The 27,419-nt window shown below is 44.6% G+C and overlaps 1 protein-coding gene across 3 annotated transcripts in view; it reads left to right on the forward strand.

The window, feature by feature from the left end:
• Positions 1-14,706: 14,706 nt before the first annotated feature.
• RBBP8NL (RBBP8 N-terminal like) overlaps positions 14,707-27,419 on the forward strand; it is a 107,575-nt gene continuing 94,862 nt past the window's right edge. Inside the window, exon 1 of one of the 3 annotated variants that reach the window (XM_063959294.1) lies at positions 14,707-14,794. The gene's annotated coding sequence lies outside the window, so the exon portion shown is untranslated. Of the gene's footprint in view, positions 14,795-15,810; positions 16,257-26,579; positions 26,654-27,419 lie in introns of those variants that run through there. The other 2 variants (XM_063959293.1, XM_063959295.1) reach the window with 2 other exon arrangements.

Raw genomic sequence — 27,419 nt, forward strand, 5'->3', positions numbered from 1 at the left:
ATACCTTCCTTTCCGAAGCTACCCCAGCTAGGAAAGCCTACTCTGCTCTAACTCTGCAGTCCTTTCGGACAGCTAAATTCAAGAGTAAATCCAAGGGTTCTTCTACAGCCTTCAAAGGGAATAGAAGTAATCCCAAACAGGGAGTGAACATCATACCATACCTGGATGACCTGCTGATAAAAGCACCTTCCAGGGAGAGGTTGTTGGACAGCATTGCCCTCTCAACCAGACTTCTCCAGGATCACCGGTGGATTCTGAACCTGCCAAGATCCCACCTGGAACCTACACGGAGGCTTCCATTCCTAGGAATGATCCTGGATACAGAGGAACAAAAGGTGTTCCTTCCATTGGAAAAGGCATTGGTAATAAAGTCAATAGTGCGGGATGTCCTAAAACCAACCCGGATATCGGTGCATCTGTGCATTCGCCTTCTGGGGAAAATGGTAGCCTCTTACAAGGCTTTGCATGACGGAAGGTTTCATGCCAGGCCATTCCAGCTGGATCTATTGGACAAATGGTCCGGATCACATCTTCACATGCACCAGAGGATATGTTTGTCGCCAAAAGCCAGGATACCTCTTCTATGGTGGCTCCAGACTTCTCACTTGACCGAGGGTCGACGGTTCGGGATTCAAAATTGGATTCTACTAAAGACGGACACAAGCCTCAGAGGTTGGCGAGCAGTCACTCAGAGGGAACAGTTCCAAGGAAAATGGTTGAGTCAGGAAGCCATTCTCCCGATCAACATTCTGGAACTAAGGGCCATACAACGCACTTCTACAGGCATCGCATCTTCTTCAAGATCAAGCCATTCAGGTTCAGTGGGACAATGTGACGGCCGTAACGTACGTAAACCGACAGGCCGGAAAGAAGAGCAGAGCTGCAATGTCAGAGGTAACAAAAATTCTCCTCTGGGCAGAAAGACACGCGGTGGCGCTGTCGCCAATCTTCATTCCGGGAGTAGACAACTGGGAAGTGGACTTCCTCAGCAGACACGACCTCCATCCAGGAGAGGTCGGTGGGGAATTCCACAGCTAGACATGATGGCCTCTCATCTCAACAAGTAGCTAAAGCGCTATTGTTCCAGGTCGAGGGACCCACAAGCAGTGGTGGTGGATGCTCTGGTGACTCCATGGGTTTACCAGATGGTTTATGTGTTCCCACCTCTTCCACTAATCCCAAGAATTCTCAAGAGAATAAAAAGGGAAAAGGTTCAAGCACTTCTCATTGCTCCAGATTGGCCGAGAAGGGCCTGGTACACGGATCTACTGGAGTTGCTCCTGGAGGACCCATGGCCTCTACCTCTGCGAGAGGATCTTCTGCAACAGGGGCCATTCGTCTATCAAGACTTACCGTGGCTACGTTTGACAGCATAGAAGTTGAACGTCAGATTTTAGCCCGGAAGGGCATTACGAACAAGGTTATGCCAACCCTGATCCAAGCTAAGAAATGGGTAAAATCTAAACATTACCACCATATTTGGAAAAAATACATCTCGTGGTGTGAAAACAGGAAATTTCCTGTAGGGGAATTTCAACTGGGATGTTTTCTCCTTTTCTACAGTCAGGTGTGGATGTGGGCCTACGTATGGGCTCCTTGAAAGTCCAGATTTCGGCCTTGTCCATTTTCTTCCAGAAACAACTGGCTACCCTCCATGAGGTTCAGACATTCTTGAAGAGTGTTCTGCACATCCGCCCTTTGTGCCTGGGATCTTAACGTGGTGTTGCAGTTTCTGCAATCGGACTGGTTTGAACCTTTACAGGAGTTACGTGGAAGACTGTTACACTGTTGGCCTTGGCTTCTGCAAGGCGTGTGTCCGAACTGGGGGCGTTGTCTCACAAAAGCCCCTATTTGACTTTTCATGAGGATAGCGCTGAACTCAGAACTCGTCAGCAATTTCTTCCTAAGGTGGTGTCTACATTTCATATCAACCAACCTATTGTGGTTCTCTGCTACCTCAAAGTCCCTGGATGTTGTGAGGGTTTTGAGGATCTACGTGAAGAGGACTGCTCATCACAGAAAATCTGACTCGCTGTTTGTTCTTTATGATCCCAAGAAAATTGTGTGTCCTGCTTCAAAGCAGTCGCTGGATCAGGCTTACTATCCAGCAGGCTTATTCATCGGCAGGATTGCCGGTTCCTAAAGTACAGGCCCACTCTACTAGGTCAGTGGGTTCTTCCTGGGCGGCTGCCCGGGGTGTCTCAGCTTTACAACTCTGCCGAGCAGCTACTTGGTCAGGATCGAACATGTTTGCTAAGTTCTACAAGTTCAGTACTTTGGCCTCTGAGGACCTACAGTTTGGTCAATCAGTTCTGTAGAAACCTCAGCACTCTCCCACCCGGTTTGGGAGCTTTGGTACATCAACACGGTACTAATGTGGACCCCAGTATCCTCTAGGACGTAAAAGAAAATATGATTTTAAATACCTACCGGTAAATCCTTTTCTCGTAGTCCGTAGAGGATACTGGGCGCCCGCCCAGTGCTTCGTTTTTCTGCCCTGTTCCTTGGTTAAGTATTATTGTTGTTTCAGCCGTTGCTGTTCCTGTTCAAGTTTGGTTAGCATGGCTTTCCTCTTGTTTGTGTGTGCTGGTTCGAATCTCACAAATGTTCAGTGAAATCCTTCTCTCGAAGTATGTCCGTCTCCTCGGGCACAGTTTCTAGACCGAGTCTTGTAGGAGGGGCATAGAGGGAGGAGCCAGCCCACACTATTGATTTCTTAAAGTGCCCATGGCTCCTAGTGGACCCGTCTATATCCCATGGTACTAATGTAGACCCCCCCTATCCTCTACGGACTATGAGAAAAGGATTTACTGGTAGGTAATTAAAATCCTATTATCTGCTGCCCAGAAGGAAAAGCACAGAAGCATGTGTCATATTGTGATTTGTTCTTTAGAGCTCGTATGTTCTGCAATGTCATAAATGTTTATAGAATTCGTGTTTCTTTGTTTATTTAATTTAGAAGCATAAATCTGCAATCAAAATGAGATTCACTGTAGGAGCTGATCACTACATATACAGGGTATTCGGAAAGTCACTGTGCACTTTCATAAGGCAGTGAAAACAGTGGAGAAGTGAAGCAGTAGATAAGTTGCCCATGGCAACCAATCAGCATTGAGGTAACATTTCTAATTTACATATTATAAAATGATACAGAGCAGCTGATTGGTTGCCACTAATCTGCAGTGTATCAAGATTGTCTGCACACACTGGATGACTTGAAAGCAGCGATAACAGCATTCATTCAGTCTATTTCAAGCAAACAACTGATAGAGGTGTTTAGAAACAAAATAAAAAGGATCCAAGCCTGTCTTGATGGTAACGGTGGTCATTTTCAACATTATTTATAATTATCATTCGTGTTTACATCATGTATTATATATTGAAAACATGTGTGTTAATAAATATACATAAGTGCACAGGGACTTTCCGAACACCCTGTAGAAAGTCCAGCATAAACACTGAAAAGCAATAACGAAAATTTAAAGGAGTACTCTAGTCACAAGGCTTTTTTTTTTTAATATACAAACTCGGTTAATATGTTTCTAAACTCTAAATGATATTTCTTAAGGCCCGTACACACTGGTCGATATATCGGTCCGTTCTCTTGAACGGCCGATATATCGCGGGACCGTCGGCCAGTGTGTACGACCGATACGTCTGTGAACTATGTCGTTCACAGACGTATCGCGTCGGCCGCGCAGCACAGCCGACGGCCAATATATCTACCGATATATTGGCGCGTCGCTGTGTGTTTACGGGGCGGTTGGCCGACCGCCCGTACACATGCTGCAGCGGCCGGCGGTGATTGACAGGTGAACTGGGCGGGCGTGTGTACACGCCCACCCAGTTCATGACGTCAGGCCCCGACGGATCGGGCAGTGTGTGTGCTGAACACACTGCTCGATCCGTCCATAGATATATCTGCAGATCAATTGATCTGCAGATATAACTGTTAGTGTGTACCCACCTTTAGTGAGTTCAGTGATCATAAGGAAAAACCTGTATTATAAGTAATAGTTCAGCCCTTAATGCATACCTCCCAACTGTCCCGATTCCAGTGGGACAGTCCCGCTATTCGGACACTGTCTCTCCCGCGGGCAGCATTGTCCCGCAGGCGGTGGGGCAGTTGGGGGAGCCTTTGATCAGCCGCTGCTCTGCTAAGCAAAGCAACAAGTGATATCTGAATAGATGCTGTGCGCATGTGCACAACATCTATTCAGTGAGGGGAAGTGAGCCGGGGGCTGCCCAGCTGCTGCAGGAGCGCTGGGCATGCTCTCAAAATGGCGAAAATGGGTCCGTGCCGTGAGGCCATGTCCCTCACGTATGAGACCACGCCCCCTTTTCAGGTCCCGTGTCGCTAAGAACAAAAGTTAAGAGGTATGCTAATGTAAACTACTATAGGAAATTAGAAATCACCTAAACTTTCTGTAAGAAACTTATTTGAATGACTGCCTTGTGCTTTTATATGGTCGTGGAACTCCTCAGTTACTTCTAATATCCATGTGATTTATAGAGGGTAATACATGAACCCATATATAATAAAGCTTCTCTCCCAAGAAAAAATCTTGCAGCAATTCTTCTGCCTGGGCCTGCAGAGTGGAATACATACCTATTACTGGCGGAAGCAATCCCAGCTGTCATGATCCTGACAGCAGGATCCCGGCCTCCAGGATGCCGTCAGCGGGGCGAGGGATAGAAAGCCCCTTGCGGGCTCGCTGTGCTCGCCACAGGATCTATTCTCCCTCTATGGTGTTCTGGACACCCACAGAGGGAGAAAAGCCTGTGGCGCCGGTATTCTGGTGGCGGCATTTCAACACCTGTCGGGATTCCGGTGTCAGCATTGTGACTGCCGGGATCCCGACAGGTGATCTCGTGATTGTCTCCCGTGCAGAGTACCCAAGGTACAGTAACTCTAGTAGGGCACATCAAATAATGGGTGCAGGGTGTGCAGTGCGCACGGGTCCAGGGGGGTTCACATCATACATATTACATTAAATAAGAATTTACTTACCGATAATTCTATTTCTCGTAGTCCGTAGTGCTGGGGACTCCGTAAGGACCATGGGGAATAGCGGCTCCGCAGGAGACTGGGCACAAAAGTAAAGCTTTAGAACTACCTGGTGTGCACTGGCTCCTCCCCCTATGACCCTCCTCCAAGCCTCAGTTAGGATACTGTGCCCGGACGAGCGTACACAATAAGGAAGGATTTTGAATCCCGGGTAAGACTCCTACCAGCCACACCAATCACACCGTATAACTCGTGATCTAAACCCAGTTAACAGCATGATAACAGAGGAGCCTCTAGAAAAGATGGCTCACTACAGCAATAACCCGATTTTTTGGTAACAATAACTATGTACCAGTATTGCAGACAATCCGCACTTGGGATGGGCGCCCAGCATCCACTACGGACTACGAGAAATAGAATTATCGGTAAGTAAATTCTTATTTTCTCTAACGTCCTAAGTGGATGCTGGGGACTCCGTAAGGACCATGGGGATTATACCAAAGAACCCAAACGGGCGGGAGAGTGCGGATGACTCTGCAGCACCAAATGAGAGAACTCCAGGTCCTCCTCAGCCAGGGTATCAATTTTGTAGAATTTTACAAACGTATTTGCTCCTGACCAAGTAGCTGCTCGGCAAAGTTGTAAAGCCGAGACCCCTCGGGCAGCCGCCCAAGATGAGCCCATCTTCCTTGTGGAGTGGGCATTTACAGATTTTTGGCTGTGGCAGGCCTGCCACAGAATGTGCAAGCTGAATTGTACTACAAATCCAACGAGCAATAGTCTGCTTAGAAGCAGGAGCACCCAGCTTGTTGGCTGCATACAGGATAAACAGCGAGTCAGATTTTCTGACTCCAGCCGTCCTGGAAACATATATTTTCAGGGCCCTGATAACGTCTAGCAACTTGGAGTCCTCCAAGTCCCTAGTAGCCGCAGGCACCACAATAGGTTGGTTCAGGTGAAACGCTGAAACCACCTTAGGGAGAAACTGAGGACGAGTCCTCAATTCCGCCCTGTCCGAATGGAAAATCAGATAAGGGCTTTTACAGGATAAAGCCGCCAATTCTGACACGCGCCTGGCCCAGGCCAGGGCCAACAACATGACCACTTTCCATGTGAGATATTTTAAGTCCACAGATTTAAGTGGTTCAAACCAATGTGACTTTTGGAACCCAAAAACTACATTGAGATCTCAAGGTGCCACTGGAGGCACAAAAGGAGGCTGTATATGCAGTACCCCTTTTACAACGTCTGAACTTCAGGGACTGAAGCTAGTTCTTTTTGGAAGAAAATTGACAGGGCCGAAATTTGAACCTTAATGGACCCCAATTTCAGGCCCATAGACACTCCTGTTTGCAGGAAATTTAGGAATCGACCCAGTTGAATTTCCTCCATCGGGCCTTACTGGCCTCGCACCACGCAACATATTTTCGCCAAATGCGGTGATAATGTTTTGCGGTTACATCCTTCCTGGCTTTGATCAGGATAGGGATGACTTCATCCGGAATGCCTTTTTTCCTTCAGGATCCGGCGTTCAACCGCCATGCCGTCAAACGCAGCCGCGGTAAGTCTTGGAACAGACAGGGTCCTTGCTGGAGCAGGTCCCTTCTTAGAGGTAGAGGCCACGGATCCTCCGTGAGCATCTCTTGAAGTTCCGGTTACCAAGTCCTTCTTGGCCAATCCGAAGCCACGAATATAGTGCTTACTCCTCTCCATCTTATCAATCTCAGTACCTTGGGTATGAGAGGCAGATGAGGGAACACATACACTGACTGGTACACCCACGGTGTTACCAGAGCGTCTACAGCTATTGCCTGAGGGTCCCTTGACCTGGCGCAATACCTGTCGAGTTTTTCCCAACGGTTTATAATCATGTGGAAGACTTCTGGGTGAAGTCCCCACTCTCCCGGGTGGAGGTCGTGTCTGCTGAGGAAGTCTGCTTCCCAGTTGTCCACTCCCGGAATTGCTGACAGTGCTATCACATGATTTTCCGCCCAGCGAAGAATCCTTGCAGCTTCTGCCATTGCCCTCCTGCTTCTTGTGCCACCCTGTCTGTTTACGTGGGTGACTGCCGTGATGTTGTCCGACTGGATCAACACCGGCTGACCTTGAATCAGAGGTCTTGCTAAGCTTAGAGCATTGTAAATGGCCCTTAGCTTCAGGATATTTATGTGAAGTGATGTCTCCAGGCTTGACCATAAGCCCTGGAAATTCCTTCCCTGTGTGACTGCTCCCCAGCCTCGCAGGCTGGCATCAGTGGTCACCAGGACCCAGTCCTGAATGCCGAATCTGCGGCCCTCTAGAAGATGAGCACTCTGCAACCAACACAGGAGGGACACCCTTGTTCTTGGTGACAGGGTTATCCGCTGATGCATCTGAAGATGCGACCCGGACCATTTGTCCAGCAGGTCCCACTGGAAAGTTCTTGCGTGGAATCTGCCGAATGGGATTGCTTCGTAGGAAGCCACCATTTTACCCAGAACCCTTGTGCATTGATGCACTGAGACTTGGCTCGGTTTTAGGAGGTTCCTGACTAGCTCGGATAACTCCCTGGCTTTCTCCTCCGGGAGAAACACCTTTTTCTGGACTGTGTCCAGGATCATCCCTAGGAACAGAAGACGAGTCGTCGGAACCAGCTGCGATTTTGGAATATTGAGAATCCAATCGTGCTGCCGCAACACTACCTGAGATAGTGCTACACCGACCTCCAACTGTTCCCTGGATCTTACCCTTATCAGGGAATCGTCCAAGTAAGGGATAACTAAAATTCCCTTCCTTCGAAGGAATATCATCATCTCGGCCATTACCTTGGTAAAGACCCGGGGTGCCGTGGACCATCCATACGGCAGCGTCTGAACTGATAGTGACAGTTCTGTACCATAAACCTGAGGTACCCTTGGTGAGAAGGGTAAATTTGGACATGAAGGTAAGCATCCTCGATGTCCCGAGACATCATGTAGTCCCCTTCTTCCAGGTTCGCAATCACTGCTCTGAGTGACTCAATCTTGAATTTGAACCTCTGTATGTAAGTGTTCAAAGATTTTAGATTTAGAATCGGTCTCACCGAGCCGTCCGGCTTCGGTACCACAACAGTGTGGAATAATACCCCGTTCCCTGTTGCAGGAGGGGTACCTTGATTATCACCTGCTGGGAATACAGCTTGTGAATGGCTTCCAAAACTGTCTCCCTGTCAGAAGGAGACATCGGTAAAGCCGACTTTAGGAAACGGCGAGGGGGAGACGTCTCGAATTCCAATTTGTACCCCTGAGATATCACCTGAAGGATCCAGGGGTCTACTTGCGAGTGAGCCCACTGCGCGCTGAAATTCATTGAGACGGGCCCCCCACCGTGCCTGATTCTGCTTGTAAAGCCCCAGCGTCATACTGAGGGCTTGGCAGAGGCGGGAGAGGGTTTCTGTTCCTGGGAACTGGCTGATTTCTGCAGCCTTTTTCCTCTCCCTCTGTCACGGGGCAGAAATGAGGAACCTTTTGCCCGCTTGTCCACGAAAAGACTGCGCCTGATAATACGGCGTCTTGGTAGATCTGTTCGGGTTTTCTCTTTCCCGGCTGGTATACTTTGTAATTAACCTCATTCACTTTTTCCCTAATCTCAAATGGACCCTGCCATTTAGCTAGGAATTTGCTTTCCACAGTGGGTACCAAAACAAGAACTCTATCTCCAGGAGCAAATTCCCGTATCTTGGCACTCCGGTTATAGACCCTCTGTTGAGCACTTTGGGCCTGTTCCATGTGCTCTCTGACAACAGGTACCACGGCTGCAATCCTATCCTGCATTTGTGTTACATGCTCAATAACGCTTCTATAAGGAGTGGGCTGTCCTTCCCACGTCTCTTTGGCAATATCCAACAGCCCTCTGGGGTGTCTACCATACAACAAATCAAATGGAGAAAACCCCGTAGAGGACTGAGGGACTTCTCTGATGGCCATTAACAAGTAGGGCAACAAACAATCCCAGTTTTTCCCATCTCTCTCAACAACCTTTTTTAACATACTTTTTAATGTTTTATTAAACCTTTCCACCAACCCGTCAGTTTGGGGATGGTAGATGGACGTCCTGAGGTGAGTGACCTTAAATAACTTGCACAATTCTTTCATGATCCTTGACATAAATGGAGTACCTTGGTCAGTCAAAATTTCTTTTGGTATTCCCACTCTACTAAATACCTGCACCAGCTCCCTAGCTATCGCCTTGGTTGTGATAGTGCGTAAAGGGACAGCCTCAGGATATCGAGTGGCATAGTCCATAATTACCAGGATATACTGATGGCCCCGAGCAGACTTTAACAAGGGCCCCACGAGATCCATGGCTATTCTGTCAAACGGGACCTCTATAATAGGCATGGGAACTAGTGGGCTCCTGAAATGGGGTCTAGGGGCATGATACTGGCATTCAGGACAGGAAGAACAATATTCAGACACTTCTTTATAAACCCCTGGCCAAAAGAACCTTTGTAAAACTCTTTCAGTGGTTTTTTCTGCCCCTAAATGTCCTGCGGTAACGTGACTATGAGCTAAATCTAGTACCGTTCTCCGATAAGGCTGGGGAACTACCAGCTGTTCCACCACATCCTCACCCCTTTTGACAATGTGGTACAAGAGCTCATTACAGATGGCCATGTGGGGATACGTAACCCTGTCACCTGGTACCACAGGTTCCCCATTAACAATCTTAACATTCTCTCTAGCCTTTATTAAGGTAGGATCCTTTAACTGTTCAGACGCAAACAGATCCTTCTTTACCTCCAGGTCAGGCACGCTTTCAGTTCTAACTACTATGTCTCTGTTCCCGGCAAGAGGGTCCTCACTGGACTCCCCATCTGTCACTTCCCCAGCCAAACTAGCAAAAGGCAAAGGGACAGAAAGTTCCGAAGACCCACGTACATCCATAAAATCACCGGTATTATCAACTGGTTTTTTACTTCTCACATCTGTTGATAACCGTGATTCCCACAGTTTCCAAAAATGAGGAAAATCCCTCCCTATTATGGCCTCATGCACCAAGGTAGGGACCAGTCCCACTTTAACCCTTGCTGACCCACAACAAGTTTCTATATTCACCTCAGCAGTGGCATAATATTGGGTATCCCCATGTATGCAAGTTACCCCAATAGGTATTTGCTGGACCTTTAAGGGGTTCACTAACCCAGCTTTCACAAGGGTAACTAAACTTCCTGAATCTAGCAAGGCCTCTACCCGGTTACCTTCTAAGAACACATCACACATTTGTTTTTCCAGCTCAGGTGAAGGTACCACAGTACAGGCTAACCTAGCAAAGAAAGACATTCTGCGACATTCAAAGGCAGCATCACATTGCATGGGTTCTTGCGTGACTGGGCAATTGGCAATAACATGACCTGGCATACCACACCTAAAACATTTAACCACACGATTATCAACCCATTTGGGCAGCATAGACCGTTCTAGCCCCATTGGCCTGTTTCCAGGGCCAGTGTTTACAGTCTCTCCAGCCTTGCGTTCTCTTAACCGCCCAGCAACGTTTTCCCACGGAACAGTCTTACCAGTCTTTACTGAAGGGCGCTGTCGAGGACCTATGGGTTGCTGGGTGGTCATCAGTAGTTCCTCTGCTGCCAAATACCTCTCTACCATGTCCACTAATTGGTCAGCAGTACCCGGGTTTCCATGGCTCACCCACTTGCGCAGGACCATGGGCAAAGATCTCAAGTAGCGGTCCATGACGACTCTTTCCACCATCTGGGGACCAGTAAATGTCTCTGGCTGCAGCCATTTTTTTGTTAGCTGAATAAGGTCGTGCATCTGGGAGCGCGGAGGCTTCTCCATGGCGTACAGCCAACGGTGCACCCGTTGTGCTCGTACTGACAGCGTGACTCCCAGGCGGGTCAGGATCTCAGTCTTTAGTTTATCATAGTCCCGAGCCTCAGCAGGGCTTAAATCAAAGTAAGCTTTTTGGGGCTCACCTGACAGGAAAGGTGCCAGCAGACTGGCCCACTGTGCTTTCGGCCAGTTCTCACGCTCGGCAGTCCTTTCAAACGTGGTCAGATAGGCCTCCACATCATCAGCCTCTGTCATTTTCTGCAGGAAGTGACTGGCTCGTATAGAACTAGAGCTGGTTGGAGCACTGACGGCCACATCTCCAACCCGAGCTGCAAGTCTCTGCACCACTTCTGTTAAGGCCTCTCTATCCTGACGCTGTTGCCTGTAAAGTTCATCAACAACTGCCTGCTGTTGTCTCTTATTTTCCTCCATTGCCACCTGCTGTAGTCTCCAATTTTCCTCCATTGCCACCTGCTGCTGTCGGTTGGCCTCCTGCTGAGCCGCTGTAGCTTGCAGCAAGGCTTTAAGCAGATCCTCCATGTCAACAGATTTTTCAGGCGGCTTTGCAGCTGCTTTCACCCAGGACATATATCAAACCCTCAGGGGTGAGTCTCAGTAACTTCACACTGGGCTGTATCTGCATAAACCACCGTTTTCTGCAGGCCTCACAAAGCTGCTGCTTTCACTTATGCGCAGAACGGCCTGCTCGCATACTCCACCAAGTTGTAACACTGTAGGGGTGCAAGGTGCCTTTTCCTGGGGAATATGGCAGCCCGCAGCAGCTGAGGAACAACACAAGTCCAGTTTCTGGTACAACTGACCCCGGCCAGTTTTATTGAAACAGAAAATAAAACAAACCCCAAAATAAAAATACCTTGCCTGTCCGGCACTAACTAAACATAAGATGTTCCTAACTGTCACTAAACAAAACACAGAGTTCTTCAGTACATACTGTATAGCTTACTTGCATCAGAAAGCGTGTCTCTCACACACAGATCCTGCAGCCTTCCCAGGCAGTCTGCCCATACTAATCAGGTTAGAAGCACTATATCACTCTTACACAGCTGAAACCCTGATTAGCCCTCTGTGAGGCCAAAGACCCGAACTGGGCCCAATGTCTAGAACTCGCCTTATCTCTCTCTCAGAGCCTTTTCCCAGCTTTTACAGCAAACTGAAAAGGTTCAGACAAAACAAAAAGCATTTTTCCTAGAAGTTAACATTTTCTAAAACATGTAAGACAAGAACCTGGGACAAATATACCTGCCCTCAAACACTATCCCAGTGTTCTTGTCACACTATCTAGGGTATCAATATTTTCAGTCAGGGAATCCGACCACGCCAACCCAGCACTGCACATCCAGGCTGAGGCGATTGCTGGTCGCAGTATAACACCAGTATGTGTGTAAATACATTTTAGGATACCCTCCTGCTTTCTATCAGCAGGATCCTTAAGGGCGGCCATCTCAGGAGAGGGTAGAGCCCTTACAAGCGTGTGAGCGCTTTATCCACCCTAGGGGGTGTTTCCCAACGCACCCTAACCTCTGGCGGGAAAGGATATAATGCCAATAACATTTTAGAAATTATCAGTTGTTATCGGGGGAAACCCACGCATCATCACACACCTCATTTAATTTCTCAGATTCAGGAAAACTACAGGTAGTTTTTCCTCACCGAACATAATACCCCTTTTTGGTGGTACTCGTATTATCAGAAATGTGTAAAACATTTTTCATTGCCTCCATCATGTAACGTGTGGCCCTACTGGAAGTCACATTTGTCTCTAAACCGTCGACACTGGAGTCAGTATCCGTGTCGGCGTCTATATCTGCCATCTGAGGTAACGGGCGCTTTAGAGCCCCTGACGGCCTATGAGACGTCTGGACAGGCACAAGCTGAGTAGCCGGCTGTCTCATGTCAACCACTGTCTTTTATACAGAGCTGACACTGTCACGTAATTCCTTCCAACAGTTCATCCACTCAGGTGTCGACCCCCTAGGGGGTGACATCACTATTACAGGCAATCTGCTCCGTCTCCACATCATTTTTCTCCTCATACATGTCGACACAAACGTACCGACATACAGCACACACACAGGGAATGCTCTTATAGAGGACAGGACCCCACTAGCCCTTTGGGGAGACAGAGGGAGAGTTTGCCAGCACACACCAGAGCGCTATATATATACAGGGATAACCTTATATAAGTGTTTTTCCCCTTATAGCTGCTGTATCTTTAATACTGCGCGTAATTAGTGCCCCCCCCTCTCTTTTTTAACCCTTTCTGTAGTGTAGTGACTGCAGGGGAGAGCCAGGGAGCTTCCCTCCAACGGAGCTGTGAGGGAAAATGGCGCCAGTGTGCTGAGGAGATAGGCTCCGCCCCCTTATCGGCGGCCTTATCTCCCGTTTTTCTATGTATTCTGGCAGGGGTTAAATGCATCCATATAGCCCAGGAGCTATATGTGATGCATTTTTTGCCATCCAAGGTGTTTTTATTGCGTCTCAGGGCGCCCCCCCCCCAGCGCCCTGCACCCTCAGTGACCGGAGTGTGAAGTGTGCTGAGAGCAATGGCGCACAGCTGCAGTGCTGTGCGCTACCTTGTTGAAGACAGGACGTCTTCTGCCGCCGATTTTCCGGACCTCTTCTGTCTTCTGGCTCTGTAAGGGGGCCGGCGGCGCGGCTCTGGGACCCATCCATGACTGGGCCTGTGATCGTCCCTCTGCAGCTAATGTCCAGTAGCCTAAGAAGCCCAATCCACTCTGCACGCAGGTGAGTTCGCTTCTTCTCCCCTTAGTCCCTCGATGCAGTGAGCCTGTTGCCAGCAGGTCTCACTGAAAATAAAAAACCTAAAACTAAACTTTTCACTAAGCAGCTCAGGAGAGCCACCTAGTGTGCACCCTTCTCGTTCGGGCACAAAATCTTAACTGAGGCTTGGAGGAGGGTCATAGGGGGAGGAGCCAGTGCACACCAGGTAGTTCTAAAGCTTTACTTTTGTGCCCAGTCTCCTGCGGAGCCGCTATTCCCCATGGTCCTTACGGAGTCCCCAGCATCCACTTAGGACGTTAGAGAAATATAATTTTATTTACCTCTCCGGAGTCCTGCGTCTGCTGGCGCTGCAGACAGAAATCACTGGGAAAATGTAGCAGCAGCCATTTCTCCTGGAGATTTGTTAATGCACAGTAAAGAAGTCCCCAGGAACATAAAGCAGATGCCATGTTCTTGGAGATATGCGCAAGCGCAGTACACCCTGGCACAAAGCCAGGGTCTAATGCACTGCCAGAGAGGAGGGAACCTATACAGACCCTACACACTGGCCCTCTCCTCTCTTAAACCAACCCTGCTAAGACAATTTAAAACAAGATAAAACAGAGTATAGTATGTTATGGGTGGTAATGATGTACACTTACATGTATACTGGTAGGTTAGTTTTGCCTTTTAAATTAGTGCCACTTTAAAAATACAGGCTAACTTGTTGGAATCCCACCTGTGCTTCACTCTCTCACACAGGCTATTACATAAGGACAGAGGCGGAACTGCCATTGGTGAAGCAGGTGCGTTGCACCGGGGGCCCTTGAGGACTAAGGGTCCCGCTGCAGCCCATACCAGCAATGAGTTATCCCCTGGCCACCCCGCAGCCATTTTGATTAACATCGGATGAATGGCCCAGTGCAGAGAGTAGAGTGGACCCCACTGCCTGATGGACCTACCCCTTATCTTAGAGAGGCAGGGCTGACCTTGTGTGTGTCGGACTGATAGAGGAGTCCTGACACCTATCAGTGCTGATTATCACAGTCACATGCTGTCTCTAATTAACAAACAGCTGTACATTTTTTCTGATTCACTGCTGTTTGTGAATTAAAGGCAGCTCATACCCGTTGTAACTGGCACTGTCAGAGTCTGCCTGACCAAGTGTCAAACGGAGGAAAGCACAAAGGGTCAGGGACAGAGCAGAGGCCGCTGTGTTCCTGCCCCCACCAGGGTACATGTCCCCTATTATCTGCATTGTGCAGGGTATTGTGGTTGTACCCCTGTCACCCACTGCCTCCCCCTGTCATCCTTCTTTCTTTTGTCACCCTATGCCTCCCCCTGCCTCATGCTGTCACCCTCTGCCTCTCCATGCTATGTGGTATATTGTGATCTTGGGTTGGGGTGAAGGAGGTGGGCCCAAATTATATTTTTGCACCTGGGCCCGCCGCTCACAAGTTTCGCCACTGTATAAGGCTCTATTTTCAGTTGCCTCTAACTCTAGACCAGTACTGTATTTCTCAAACTCAGGCCCTGATTCAGGGTTGTTAGCAAAGCAAAAATGCACAGAAATGGGCAAAGCCATGTTGCACTGCAGATGGAGATGTAACATGTGCAGAGAGATTTAGATTTGGGTGGGGTGTGTTTAAACTGAAATCATTTGACACGGCTGTGTAAAAAAAAGACTGCCAGTATTTACCCTGCACAGAATCAATATAACCCACCCAAATCTAACTCTCTCTGCACATGTTACATCTGCCTCACCTGCAGTGCACATGGTTTTCTCCAGTTGCTTGCTTCTTTGGTTTGCTAACAAATCAGAATTAGGCCCTCAGTCCTCTAAGGCATCTAAAAGTCAAGGAGCTATATTTACTAAAGTGCAGGTTTTCAGAAGTGAACATGTTGCCCACAGCAACCAAGCAGATTCTAGCTGGTATCTTCTAGAAGGTGCTAGATTAATGATATGTTGAATCTGATTGATTGCTATGGGCAACATCTTCACTTCTAGAAACCTGCACTTTAGTAAATATACTCCCAGATTTTGAAGAATAACCATGCGTAAGCACAGGTGATTAAATGTAAAATGACTGAGGTGATAACTAAGTAATATTATTATTATTATTATTATTATTATTATTACAGTTAATTTACCACATGTTTTATTGAGTGCATGTGACCCACCCCTGTGTTTGACCACGCCCCTCATCTTGCACCTATGTCCAGAGTATGTCTTTGTGGCCCCGTTCTCAAGCATGGATATTCTGAAAATGTGCATTGTAAGGGAGGTTTGGAGACCGAATTTGGGAAACACTGCTCCAGTTCTTGAGACAAACACCCTGGTGCTGTATGCAGTGTTGTTGATCGCTGCACAGCCTCCACCTCCAGGCCCAAATCCCAGCGTGCTACAATCGTATCTCTATTTGATCCAGCAAGATACAAGTTCTACAGCTTTGTTGGGAAACAGCAGGACCGGTCTGTCCACTTTGAGTATGGTTTGCCTCGTTCCTGCTGCAGGGATGAAGGAACTTAAACCTGTTCAACGAGTTTGTCAAAAAGAAAGAAAGGAAAAAAAAAGACAAATTTATTTTATATGTGTGCTTGGTAGGTGTGCGGTCGGACTGCTGGTTGTTTCAAGATAGTCCCAATTTTAAGTGGTCACCGAGGCTGGGGGTTCAGGAGCTGTCTCTCAAGAGCATGTAAGTGAGATTTGTGTTGTGCATTGGCTTTATAATTGGTCTGCAGCTCATAAAGATCATATGCTGTGATACTGGGGGAGAGAGTAGGACTGTGCAGTTAATATCAAAATATCTACAATAAATAGGGAACTCTGTCTAGACTAGAGGCCTTCCAATTGGAATATAATATAATAAGTAAAATCATTAGGTTTTGCTGTACATAGCAGGGACTTTTACATTTTATATGTGTACTGAAGCATACTGAGGGTCACAGCAACTTACATTATAACATCAACAGCCATTATGGTGGACGTAACATCTGGGGAACGATGCAAGAAATTACAAGCAGCACTGAGTAAAAAAAAAAAAGTTATACATATGTCTGTAAATATTTACCTGTGTTGAATAAGTTTTGGTACTCACAAATAACACTAAATAAAATTTCCTGTTTCACATATACATATATATATATATATATATATATATATATATATATATATATATATATATATATATATGTGTGTGTGTGTGTGTGACGTGAGCTGAGGCAGAGCCTTTCCTGCCATACTCCAGTTTCCTCCAGTGTTTTTACTATAAAGATGATAAGAAAAATACAAAGAAGATATTATAAATATCTTCTTGGTATAATCTAATCATTTTAATAGTCAATACTCTGGAGTAAAAAGTCTATGGCAGGTGAGCCTACCTTGTCTACACACCTCTGATCAAAACTCACCAAATTCCCAGTAGTATGTTCTGCTGCATATGTATATATATATATATATATATATATATATATATATATATATATATATATATATATATATATATATATATATATATATATATATATATATATATGTACATCTGGAAAGTATTCACAACGCTTCACTATTTCCACATTTTGTTTTGTTACAGCCTCATTCCAAAATGGAATAAATTAATTTTTCTCCTCAAAATTCTACACATAATACCACATAATGACAACATGAAAAATGTTATTTTGAGATTTTTTGCAAATTTATTAAAAATAAAAAACAAAGAAATCACATGTACATAAGTATTCACAGTCTTTGCTCAATACTTTGTTGATGCACCTTTGGCAGCAATTATAGCCTCAAGTCTTTTTGAATATGATGCCACAAGCTTGGAACACCTATCTTTGCGCAGTTTCCCCATTCCTCTTTGCAGCACCTCTCAAGAAACATCAGATTGGATGGGAAGCGTTGGTGCACATCCATTTACAGATCTCTCCAGAGATGTTCAATCGGATTCAAGTCTGGGCTCTGGCTGGGCCACTCAAGGACATTCACAGAGTTGTCCTGAAGCCATTCCTTTGATATCAAGGCTGTGTGCTTAGGGTCGTTGTCCTGCAGAAAAATGAACCGTCGCCCCAGTCTGAGATCAAGAGCGCTGTGGAGCAGGTTTTCATCCAGGATGTCTCTGTACATTGCTGCATTCATCTTTCCCTCTATCCTGACTAGTCTCCCAGTTCCTGTCGCGGGAAAACATCCCCACAGCATGATGCTGCCACCACCATGCTTCCCTGTAGGGATGGTATTGGCCTGGTGATGAGCAGTGCCTGGATTCCTCCAAACATGACGCCTGCATTCATGCCAAAAAGTTAAATCTTTGTCTCATCAGACCAGAGAATTTTGTTTCTCATGTTCTGAGAGTCCTTCAGGTGCATTTTGGCAAACTCCAGGGGGGCTGCTATGTGCTTTTTACTATGGAGTGGCTTCCGTCTGGCCACTCTACCATACAGGCCTGATTGGTGGATTACTGCAGAGATGGTTGTCCTTCTGAAGATTCTCCTCGCTCCACAGAGGAATGCTGTAGGTCTGACAGAGTGACCATTGGGTTCTTGGTCACCTCCCTGACTAGGGCCCTTCTCCCCCAATTGCTCAGTTTAGACGGACGGCCAGCTCTAGGAAGAGTCCTGGTGGTTACGAACTTCTTCCATTTACGGATCATGGAGGCCACTATGCTCATTGGGACCCTCAAAGCAGCAGATATTTTTCTGTATCCTTCCCCAGATTTGTGCCTCGAGACAATCCTGTCTCGGAGGTCTACAGACAATTCATTTGACTTCATGCTTGGTTTGTGCTCAGACATGCACTGTCAAGTGTGGGACCTTATATAGACAGGTGTGTGCCTTTCCAAATCATGTCCAAACAACTGAATTTACCACAGGTGGACTCCAATTAATCTGTAGGAACATCTCAAAGATGATCAGTGGAAACAGGATGCACCTGAGCTCAATTTTGAGTTTCATGGCAAAGGCTGTGAATACTTATGTACATGTGATTTCTTAGTTTTGTATTTTTAATAATTTTGCACAAATTACAAAAAAGATTTTTTTCACGTTGTCATTATGGGGTATTGTGTGTAGAATTTTGAGGGGAAAAATTAATTTATTCCATTTTGGAATAAGGCTGTAACATAACATAATGTGGAAAAAGTAAAGCGCTGTGAATACTTTCTGGATGCACTGTATATATATGTGTGTGTGCATGTACCTCTGGCTCTGATACTAGCCAGTGCCTCTTAAGCCATTTACCTCACCGCACGTCACTGCTATTTATGTGAAGAAAATGACTATAGTTTATATATGTATGTATATATTTGGGTAGGATCTGTTCCATGTCTGCCTTGCACAATGCAAGCCAGTGCTTCCCAATTTGCCTACCTGCCTACAGTGCAGGGGGCAGACTTTAATTTAAAATGTGGGCTGTATATGGAAAGATTGGGGACATGACATGGCCCATTTTATCTCGATTGGCAATTGCAAATGTTGAAAGGTATGAAATATGCACCAAGCTCAATAGGAAATATAGCCATCTCTTCTCGCTGAGCTATTTCTTGTTTAGGCCATAAATTACTTGCATCACTATATTTGGGTACATTTACAGATCTCAGATGATGGGGTATATATAACAGGGCTCAAGTTTGCTGGAGGTGCGGGATTGCGGCCAAGAATGGCCATATTTTTAAAGGTGTAATCATTTACAAGGCAAAACCAGGTTGGTATTGCCTTGTAAATGATTGCCAATATAAAAATACGGCCATTCTCGGCCAACATCCCGCCGCACCTCCAGCAAACACGGACCCTATTACATATACCCTGATGGCTCTTGTTATTCTGTGTATTCTAATTTTCGCCTTATACATCAGTATATGGCAAAAAAAAATGTTCTCTATATCCAGTGTTGAGAGTAAGGTAAAGTTGTATTATTTTTGTAGATCAGTGAAAATAAGCAACATTCCTTAATGATATAAAACAATGGCTTAAAAAAAAAAAAGGCCAACAAAGATATAAATGATGTAAACAGCAAACATTTAAGCAGCTCATGTGAAAGCTAATAAACTACATATAATAATAATAATAATAATAATAATAATAATAATAATACATATGTTTGTAAATACACCTCAAAGAATCTCGTATAAATATATTTTGGTTTAAAAAAATGATTTGACCACACAGTAGCCATATAAATAAGACTTGTGTATAAAAGCATACAGCAATATTCAAGAACCGCCACATGATCAGAAGCTTTTAACAGAAGCACTTACTGAACCTTCTAATAACATTTTAGTATGAAATTACAATATTGGAGGGAAAAGGCTTAAGTCATGTGATGATGCGACCCAGCGATGCTGTGTAACTAATATATTGCATCCGTCATACACACTGCCATGATATACTGTACAATACTGCATGTAACTGCACCCAAGGCAGCCATGGAATTGTCCCATTGGACGTACAGCACATCCGGTGGCCCAATCCAGTGAACACCGGCCGGGTAACTACAGATCGCAGGTACATACTTTACAATGTGTATGAAATTTCCTTCTGATCTGCGTCGGAATGATATATCGTACAATGTATATATATCTTACAGTGTGAATAACTAAGTTTATGTGAATCTTACATTTACATATTTGAAAATTTCAGTTTTTAAAAGTAATACTTTTAACTAAGGTTTTAAAATTCAAAGCCATTTAATACCATTGCATTGCATCAGGTCAACATGAGAATGTTGACAGGGAATTTCATAACTGTTGGAATTTTCAGCATGTCGACAGTGGCAATGTTGACGTTTATCATATCTACCTGGATTATATGTCAACATGATGAACTGTTGACAAACCATCCCTGGTGGTCTAGTGCTCTCTTACCTTTTGCCAGAGGCAATGGCGGCTCCAGCATCTGCGTCTGGGTCCTGGCAATGCGGCAGCATTGCAGTAAGTATTTCTCCTGTATCCCTAATTGCTAACCCTTCCCTCTGAAGCCTAACACTACCACCCCACCCCCCGCAGCCTTACCCTCCTGGCTGCACCCAACTGTCGGCATCCTGATACTGTCAACTTTTCACATGACAACTTTCCAGATGTCGACATTGTGAACTGTTACCAGTTTGAGGATGTCAACTTGGTCAGTGTTCCGATGTCAACATGGTAGTATTGACATTAAGAATGACGCCATGGTTAGTGTCAACCATTGGACCGGATAGGGTATTTATGACCCCATATGATTTTATACATGGGAGTTAGTTAACGTTTAACATTTTTGGGGGTGCTCACCCTACACCATCCACATGGTTCAAAATACTATGCATAGACTGTGGGTAACACAAATACTGTGGATGCTCGAGCAACCACAGAACCCACGGAGAGACACTATAGCAGTAAGCCTGGATTGCTGATTCACTAAAACAAGGTTTGTAGAAATGAGTATAAAATGGACGTTACTGATCTTGCAATCCTTTTGGCAAGATTCATAGTTTGTTCCTTGTTTAATGTGTGCGAGCAACAGTCATACTGCCTGAGTGTCCCCATCTGATTTGCAATGCCCTGATGTCCCCACTCTTATAAAGGCCATAAATAAGACTCAAACATTATTTTACAAAAAGAAAGAAAATATTGAAATTTATAAAATTGGTTTTCCTAAAGTGACAGTAGAATGGACTTTAAATTTAAGTTTCCGTGGGATTTATATTCCCACAAAAGGTCTTGCAGAACCTTTTTTTCAGGGGCAGTTCCTAAACTTTGAATGTGTGCTTCTCTCATTTGCATATAATTAAATGAACTCTAAGGCCACATTTTTTCGGGTTCTTAAATTCTCCTCTCTGCCTCATGGTACAGTGATGTCATTAGTTCTTAGCGAGTTAATAGCCCTACCAAATGGCTGCCTTACTGTGTGTAGGTGAAAGGACCACTTTGATGACATTCTGTCTAGTTATGACTCCGATATAGACATTTCCCATGCAAAATGTGGACAACACTAAATAGAAAAAAAATCTTGGCAATAGAAATGCTTTTTTTTTTTTAAAGGGTTAAAATTAAACATAATCAATGGCTATGGAAGAAGCCTTACAACAGAGATGTAACCTGAGGTTGGCGAACCAGCTCCTATGTTACCCCGCAGGAATGCAGGAGTATAGGCCATCACATAAGAGAAGCTTTGTACTCACGGAACGAGCTGGTGGAACTGTCTCAGATTAAATGGCACTGCCCTGTCACCCATGCAGGAAAAAGGAAAAGAATAAACAGTCTTTTGTCTGCAGGTTGTTGAAAATAATCAAACAAACATTATGAAAAAGTCAAACAAATAGGAACACTATCCATAGCTTCTCAAGCAGCCCCTGCATGCCATGTTATTTGTAATCACACTTTCATTCTTAAAGGCAAACTGCAATCATTTTTGACACTTTTTTCTCTAGAGAACCACAGTAATGTTTTTCCATTTTATTTTCAGTAAGAAGTTGAACTGCCAGGGGTAATAAGCAAATGCGCTACTTTGGAGCCATATTGGTTTTCATGAGTCAATGTCTTTTTGATCAAATGGCTCTGCATTACTATTTAGTCACCATAATATCATAAAAAGAACTAAACTTGTCATATAATTGTAATATCATTGGGAGCAGTAAGATTTACCGGCACATGGGATCCCGGCGCTCAAAATACCGATGCCGGGATCCTGATGTGTACGAAGCCGACAGGGCTGTACTCACCTCTCCCCAACCCTCTAACCTTAACCCTCCCTCCCCGCAGCCTAACCCTAATCTCCCCCCTTGGTGCCAAGCCCTAACCTCCCCCCTTGGTGCCTAAACCTAACCCCCTGTCCCCGCTGCCTAAACCTAACCTCCCCCCCTCCCCGCAGCCTAACCCTAAACCTCCGTGGGGGGTGCCTAACCCTAACCCTCCCTCCCTGCAGCCTAACCCTGACCTCCCCTCTTGGTGCCTAACCCTAACCTCCCCCTGTAGGTGCCTAAACCTAACCCCCTGTCCCTCCTGCTTAAACTTAACCCTCCCCACCTTGCAGCCTAACCCTAAACCTGCATGGGGGGTGCCTAACCCTAACCCCCGCGGATGCAGCCTATCCCACCGCCCTGGAGCCTAAACCTAATCTTCGGTGCGGTCTCTTCTCGTTCGGGATTCCAGTTGTCGGTATTCCGGCGCCGTGTTGGTGTACATATTCTGGATGCCGGTTTCAGCATTCAGAATAGGGTTGGTATTCCAGCATCGGTATTCTGACTGCCGGGATACTGACAGCAGGGATCCTGACTGCTTTCCATATCTTTATATTTTGTACTTCTTATTATGCAATGTTCCACCATAAAAAAATTATATGAACAGTTTATGTCAGGGATTCCCAACGCTGATCCTCAAGGCATACTAACAGTCCAGGTTTTAGTTATATCCATGCTTGAGCACAGGTGACTTAATTTGTACCTCGCTAGAAAAGAGGTGTGGGTGTAGGGAGTTGGCGCTGGAATGAGGACAGGGAGTGAAGCTGATGTTTCAGCTGGGAAATTATGTTTTTTTGGTGATGAAAAAAATGGATACTTATCTGAAATATTTTCAATGAATTTCTGGTTTCTGAGGAAAGGATGTTTTTCCTCCAGGAATGATAAGATCATACGGCGTGGTGGTATGAAAAACACAAAATGACAAATGTTTGGGTTTTGGGAAGCCTCAATGAAATACAATGAACATTTTTTTGATAGCAGGTAGGAAAGAGTCTCAAAAAGGATAAACGTACCTCACTTACAATAAGTGAGTGAGGCTATAAGCATGTAATGGTTTCTTTTAAAAACTGATGCTGGGATTTTCAGCGTACCTAACTTACAATGAAAGATATAGGTAAAAACACATCAAGGTATCTTTGTAAGCTGTGCTGCGTACCGGTACTCACTGGAAGAAGCGTATTCAGTCTGCACATCAAGGTATCTTTTATCAATCAGCATTCTTATTAGGCCACCCATATTAAAAAAGGGATTTATTGGATAAAAACAGGTAGAAAATTTACACACAGAGGGAGTATTGACCACGAGGAAGAAACTGTCAGACAGGGGAACCTGTAGGACCATCCAAAATCCAGTTCACATGGCCCGGTACCAAAAGAACTTAAAAAAGAATTCAAGAAGGTCGTACCTTTCCCCAGCAGTGCAGGTAGCTGTCCAAGTGGGCCAAGATCCTCCTCCCACCAACGCGTTTTGAGAAAACTCTCTTTGTGAAGCCTTGACAAAGGGGAAAGGTACGACCTTCTTGAATTCTTTTTTAAGTTCTTTTGGTACCGGGCCATGTGAACTGGATTTTGGATGGTCCTACAGGTTCCCCTGTCTGGCAGTTCCTTCCTCGTGGTCAATACTCCCTCTGTGTGTAAATTTTCTACCTGTTTTTATCCAATAAATCCCTTTTTTCATATGGGTGGCCTAATAAGAATGCTGATTGGATAAAAGATACCTTGATGTGCAGACTGAATACGCTTCTTCCAGTGAGTACCGGTACGCAGCACAGCTTACAAAGATACCTTGATGTGTTTTTACCTATATCTTTCATTGTAAGTTAGGTACGCTGAAAATCCCAGCATCAGTTTTTAAAAGAAACCATTACATGCTTATAGCCTCACTCACTTATTGTAAGTGAGGTACGTTTATCCTTTTTGAGACTCTTTCCTACCTGCTATCAAAAAAATGTTCATTGTATTTCATTGAGGCTTCCCAAAACCCAAAAATGTGTCATTTTGTGTTTTTCATACCACCACGCCGTATGATCTTATCATTCCTGGAGGAAAAACATCCTTCCCTCAGAAACCAGAAATTCATTGAAAATATTTCAATAAGTATCCATTTTTTTCATCACCAAAAAATCATAATTTCCCAGCTGAAACATCAGCTTCACTCCCTGTCCTCATTCCAGCGCCAACTCCCTACACCCACACCTCTTTTCTAGCCTTTACTTCTTTTGATTATACTTGGGATTAATCCAGTGGTGCAAGGGAGAGGCAGCAGGTCATTTCACTTATCAGGAGCGCCATCGCCATTCTACCAAATTTTTGTTCGAAATTAATTTGTACCTCACTTATTTTGATTTAACCATCTGTGCTGAAGCCTGGATAAACCTAAATCCTGCACTGTTAGTGTGCTTTGAGGACCGAGGTTGGGAATGCCATGTTATATATAGCTCCTCAACTTTCCTGTTATATCATTAATAAAGCACATGGCTGCGTGTGAAGGCCAAAGCCTCACACCAGAACCCCAAATGCTTGTGTAGTGTTTTGCGAGTTTTTTTTAACCAACACACATGCAGAGGAGCTCATGCTGTACATGAAAGTGCTGCCTATTCACTAGTTATTTCTACTGAATTGATATACTGAGGGACTGATCTGATCAACCGCGTGTCCCGTTAACTTGGGTTACCACGGGTCAAAAATCCATGGCTGTGACTTTTTTTTATTCAGTTAGAAAATCCATATTGAGTTAACATGGCTCTTAATGGGAGTTAATGTGGATTTTATACAAAAAAGTGGGCGCTATCTTACAGGACACTTAACTAAAAGAAAAAAGTATACGTTTCTTGCAGCCCACAAACGGGGGATCTGGAAGTCCACCAATATTGTAAACACAACACACAAAAAAGGAAATTTTGTGGGCGCACTGAAAGAATACTTAAAAAGCGGCTGCTGGTTTTGTAATCACAATTTTAATCACAATAATTAAACAATTTATAATCTTTACAACACCATAAAAACAACTAGATGGAACTAGAGCACTTATCTTAGATCTATAAACTTGCCAATATGGTATATTTGCTGGTTAGTTAGACATAAATTTGCATGCATGCACTATAGATTAAGGCCACTGCACATAAAGCTCAAGCAGGATGTTAGTGTGACAGGACAGTGGTCTATTTATTTATATATTTCTATATTATATATTCATATCTTTTTAATTAAACATACAGGAGAAATTAATTAGATGAATATAAACTAAACGTCTTAAGGATGCGGTTTAAATGTATTCTTTTTAATGGCTTTCAGTCTTAAGATGGAAGAATAATGTAATTACTCCGTAATTGCTGGTTTTATATTATCAATTGCTGGTGTGGATGTATAAAACGGATAACAATCAATTAATTAAAGCTGTAACTAATTATGTACCCAGAGTGGGTATAAATACAGACATCAAGCCCTCCCAGTTATACCTCTGATGAAACCGCCCCTTTACAGGCGGAGAAACGCGTCAGGTGACCTACACACGTCAGTGGAACGCAGGTGGAACGCATCCGGAAGCCGGAAGCCCCAAACCCGGAAGCCGCGGAACGCGGCGATTCAGCGTCTCCTGTGGTTGAAACCTGCTCCCCAGCCCCGGTACCGTGCGGCGCAAAAGGCCTAAACATCCAGCATCAGGATACAGTCTGGGGGAGCCGCCGCAGAGCGGCAGTTTGGAACTGGTTAGTAACAATCACCTAACCCTATCCCAGACAGGGGCCAGTAAACACAAGTGTGGATACCACCAATTCAGTGGACTCATACGTTCCCATGCTTCAGTGGACTCTGTAAAGATCAGCCCCACATTGGTGAAGTATACAGGCTTACAATTATAAGAACTGTCCTGTCACACTAACATCCTGCTTGAGCTTTATGTGCAGTGGCCTTAATCTATAGTGCATGCATGCAAATTTATGTCTAACTAACCAGCAAATATACCATATTGGCAAGTTTATAGATCTAAGATAAGTGCTCTAGTTCCATCTAGTTGCTTTTACGGTGTGTAAAGATTATAAATTGTTTAATTTTTTAATTATTGTGATTAAAATTGTGATTACAAAACCAGCAACCGCTTTTTAAGTATTCTTTCAGTGCGCCCACAAAATTTCCTTTTTTTAATGTGGATTTTAGTTTACAGACGGTGAAAAGTATTGTCAATTTTTTTAATTTTAAGGTATAAATGTTGGGAACTCTGGTACACCCCTCCAAAGGAATGTTCATTTACTTGGAGGAACTTACATTTTGAATATCAGATTTTGGCCAATAATGATGTCATTTTTCAGGTGAATTTCTATAAAAGCTCCAAAAAAAGGGATGAGTTAAGTGGGGCATGTATTTCGGAGTACAGTATATGTGAAATGTAAGTATTTGAACTTGCTGATAGGAGTTATAAGTGTTTTTTTTTCCCAATATTTTTGAAACTTGCTTAAATATAATTAAAAATTGCATTACATACATTTTCTGCACCCCAAAATAATCTAGAATCTTCAATTTGGTGAAAAACTCTTGATTACTATTATTTTCCACTGTTAATAAAAAAGGTAACAAAAAAACATTTGATGCCCTGTAAGAACCTCCAATGTTGTTTGACACTTTTTGGGGGTTCATGGTGATTTCCACACTTTTTCATGCACTTCCCCAGGCCATGCAATGCAGACTTCCCACATGGGTGCCACAATAAGCATTTTCTAATTCAATAGCGTGGATTGAAAAAGTACACATGCTGAAAATTGACCCGCCCACTGCTGCACAATGCCACAATGCAATGCAAAATGCATTATCAATTCCTTCCTGTCAGGAAAACTACTTATGTTTCTGCCGTCTTAATAGAATTAGCATTGAGATGCTGATTCATTTTAATGACCAGACCTGTAAAATGTTGGTGTCTTGTTACATGGGGCTTTGTGTCTGAGGATATTGGGTGGTTAAAGATCTTTTAAACAATTCCCATTGCAGATTTAGTTATTAACTTTGATGGTGGGCATCCTTTGTGGCGGCCATTGAATTCTACTCATTAGGGCTGCTTTTATCAGGACCATACTAATTCTTGCATCCTGAAAGTACTAGTAATGTGCACCGGAAATTTTTCGGGTTTTGGTTTTGGATTCGGTTCCACGGCCGTGTTT

This window comes from Pseudophryne corroboree, chromosome 3 (genome assembly GCF_028390025.1).
Source record: "Pseudophryne corroboree isolate aPseCor3 chromosome 3, aPseCor3.hap2, whole genome shotgun sequence".
In the NCBI taxonomy this organism is placed as follows: Eukaryota; Metazoa; Chordata; class Amphibia; order Anura; family Myobatrachidae; genus Pseudophryne; species Pseudophryne corroboree.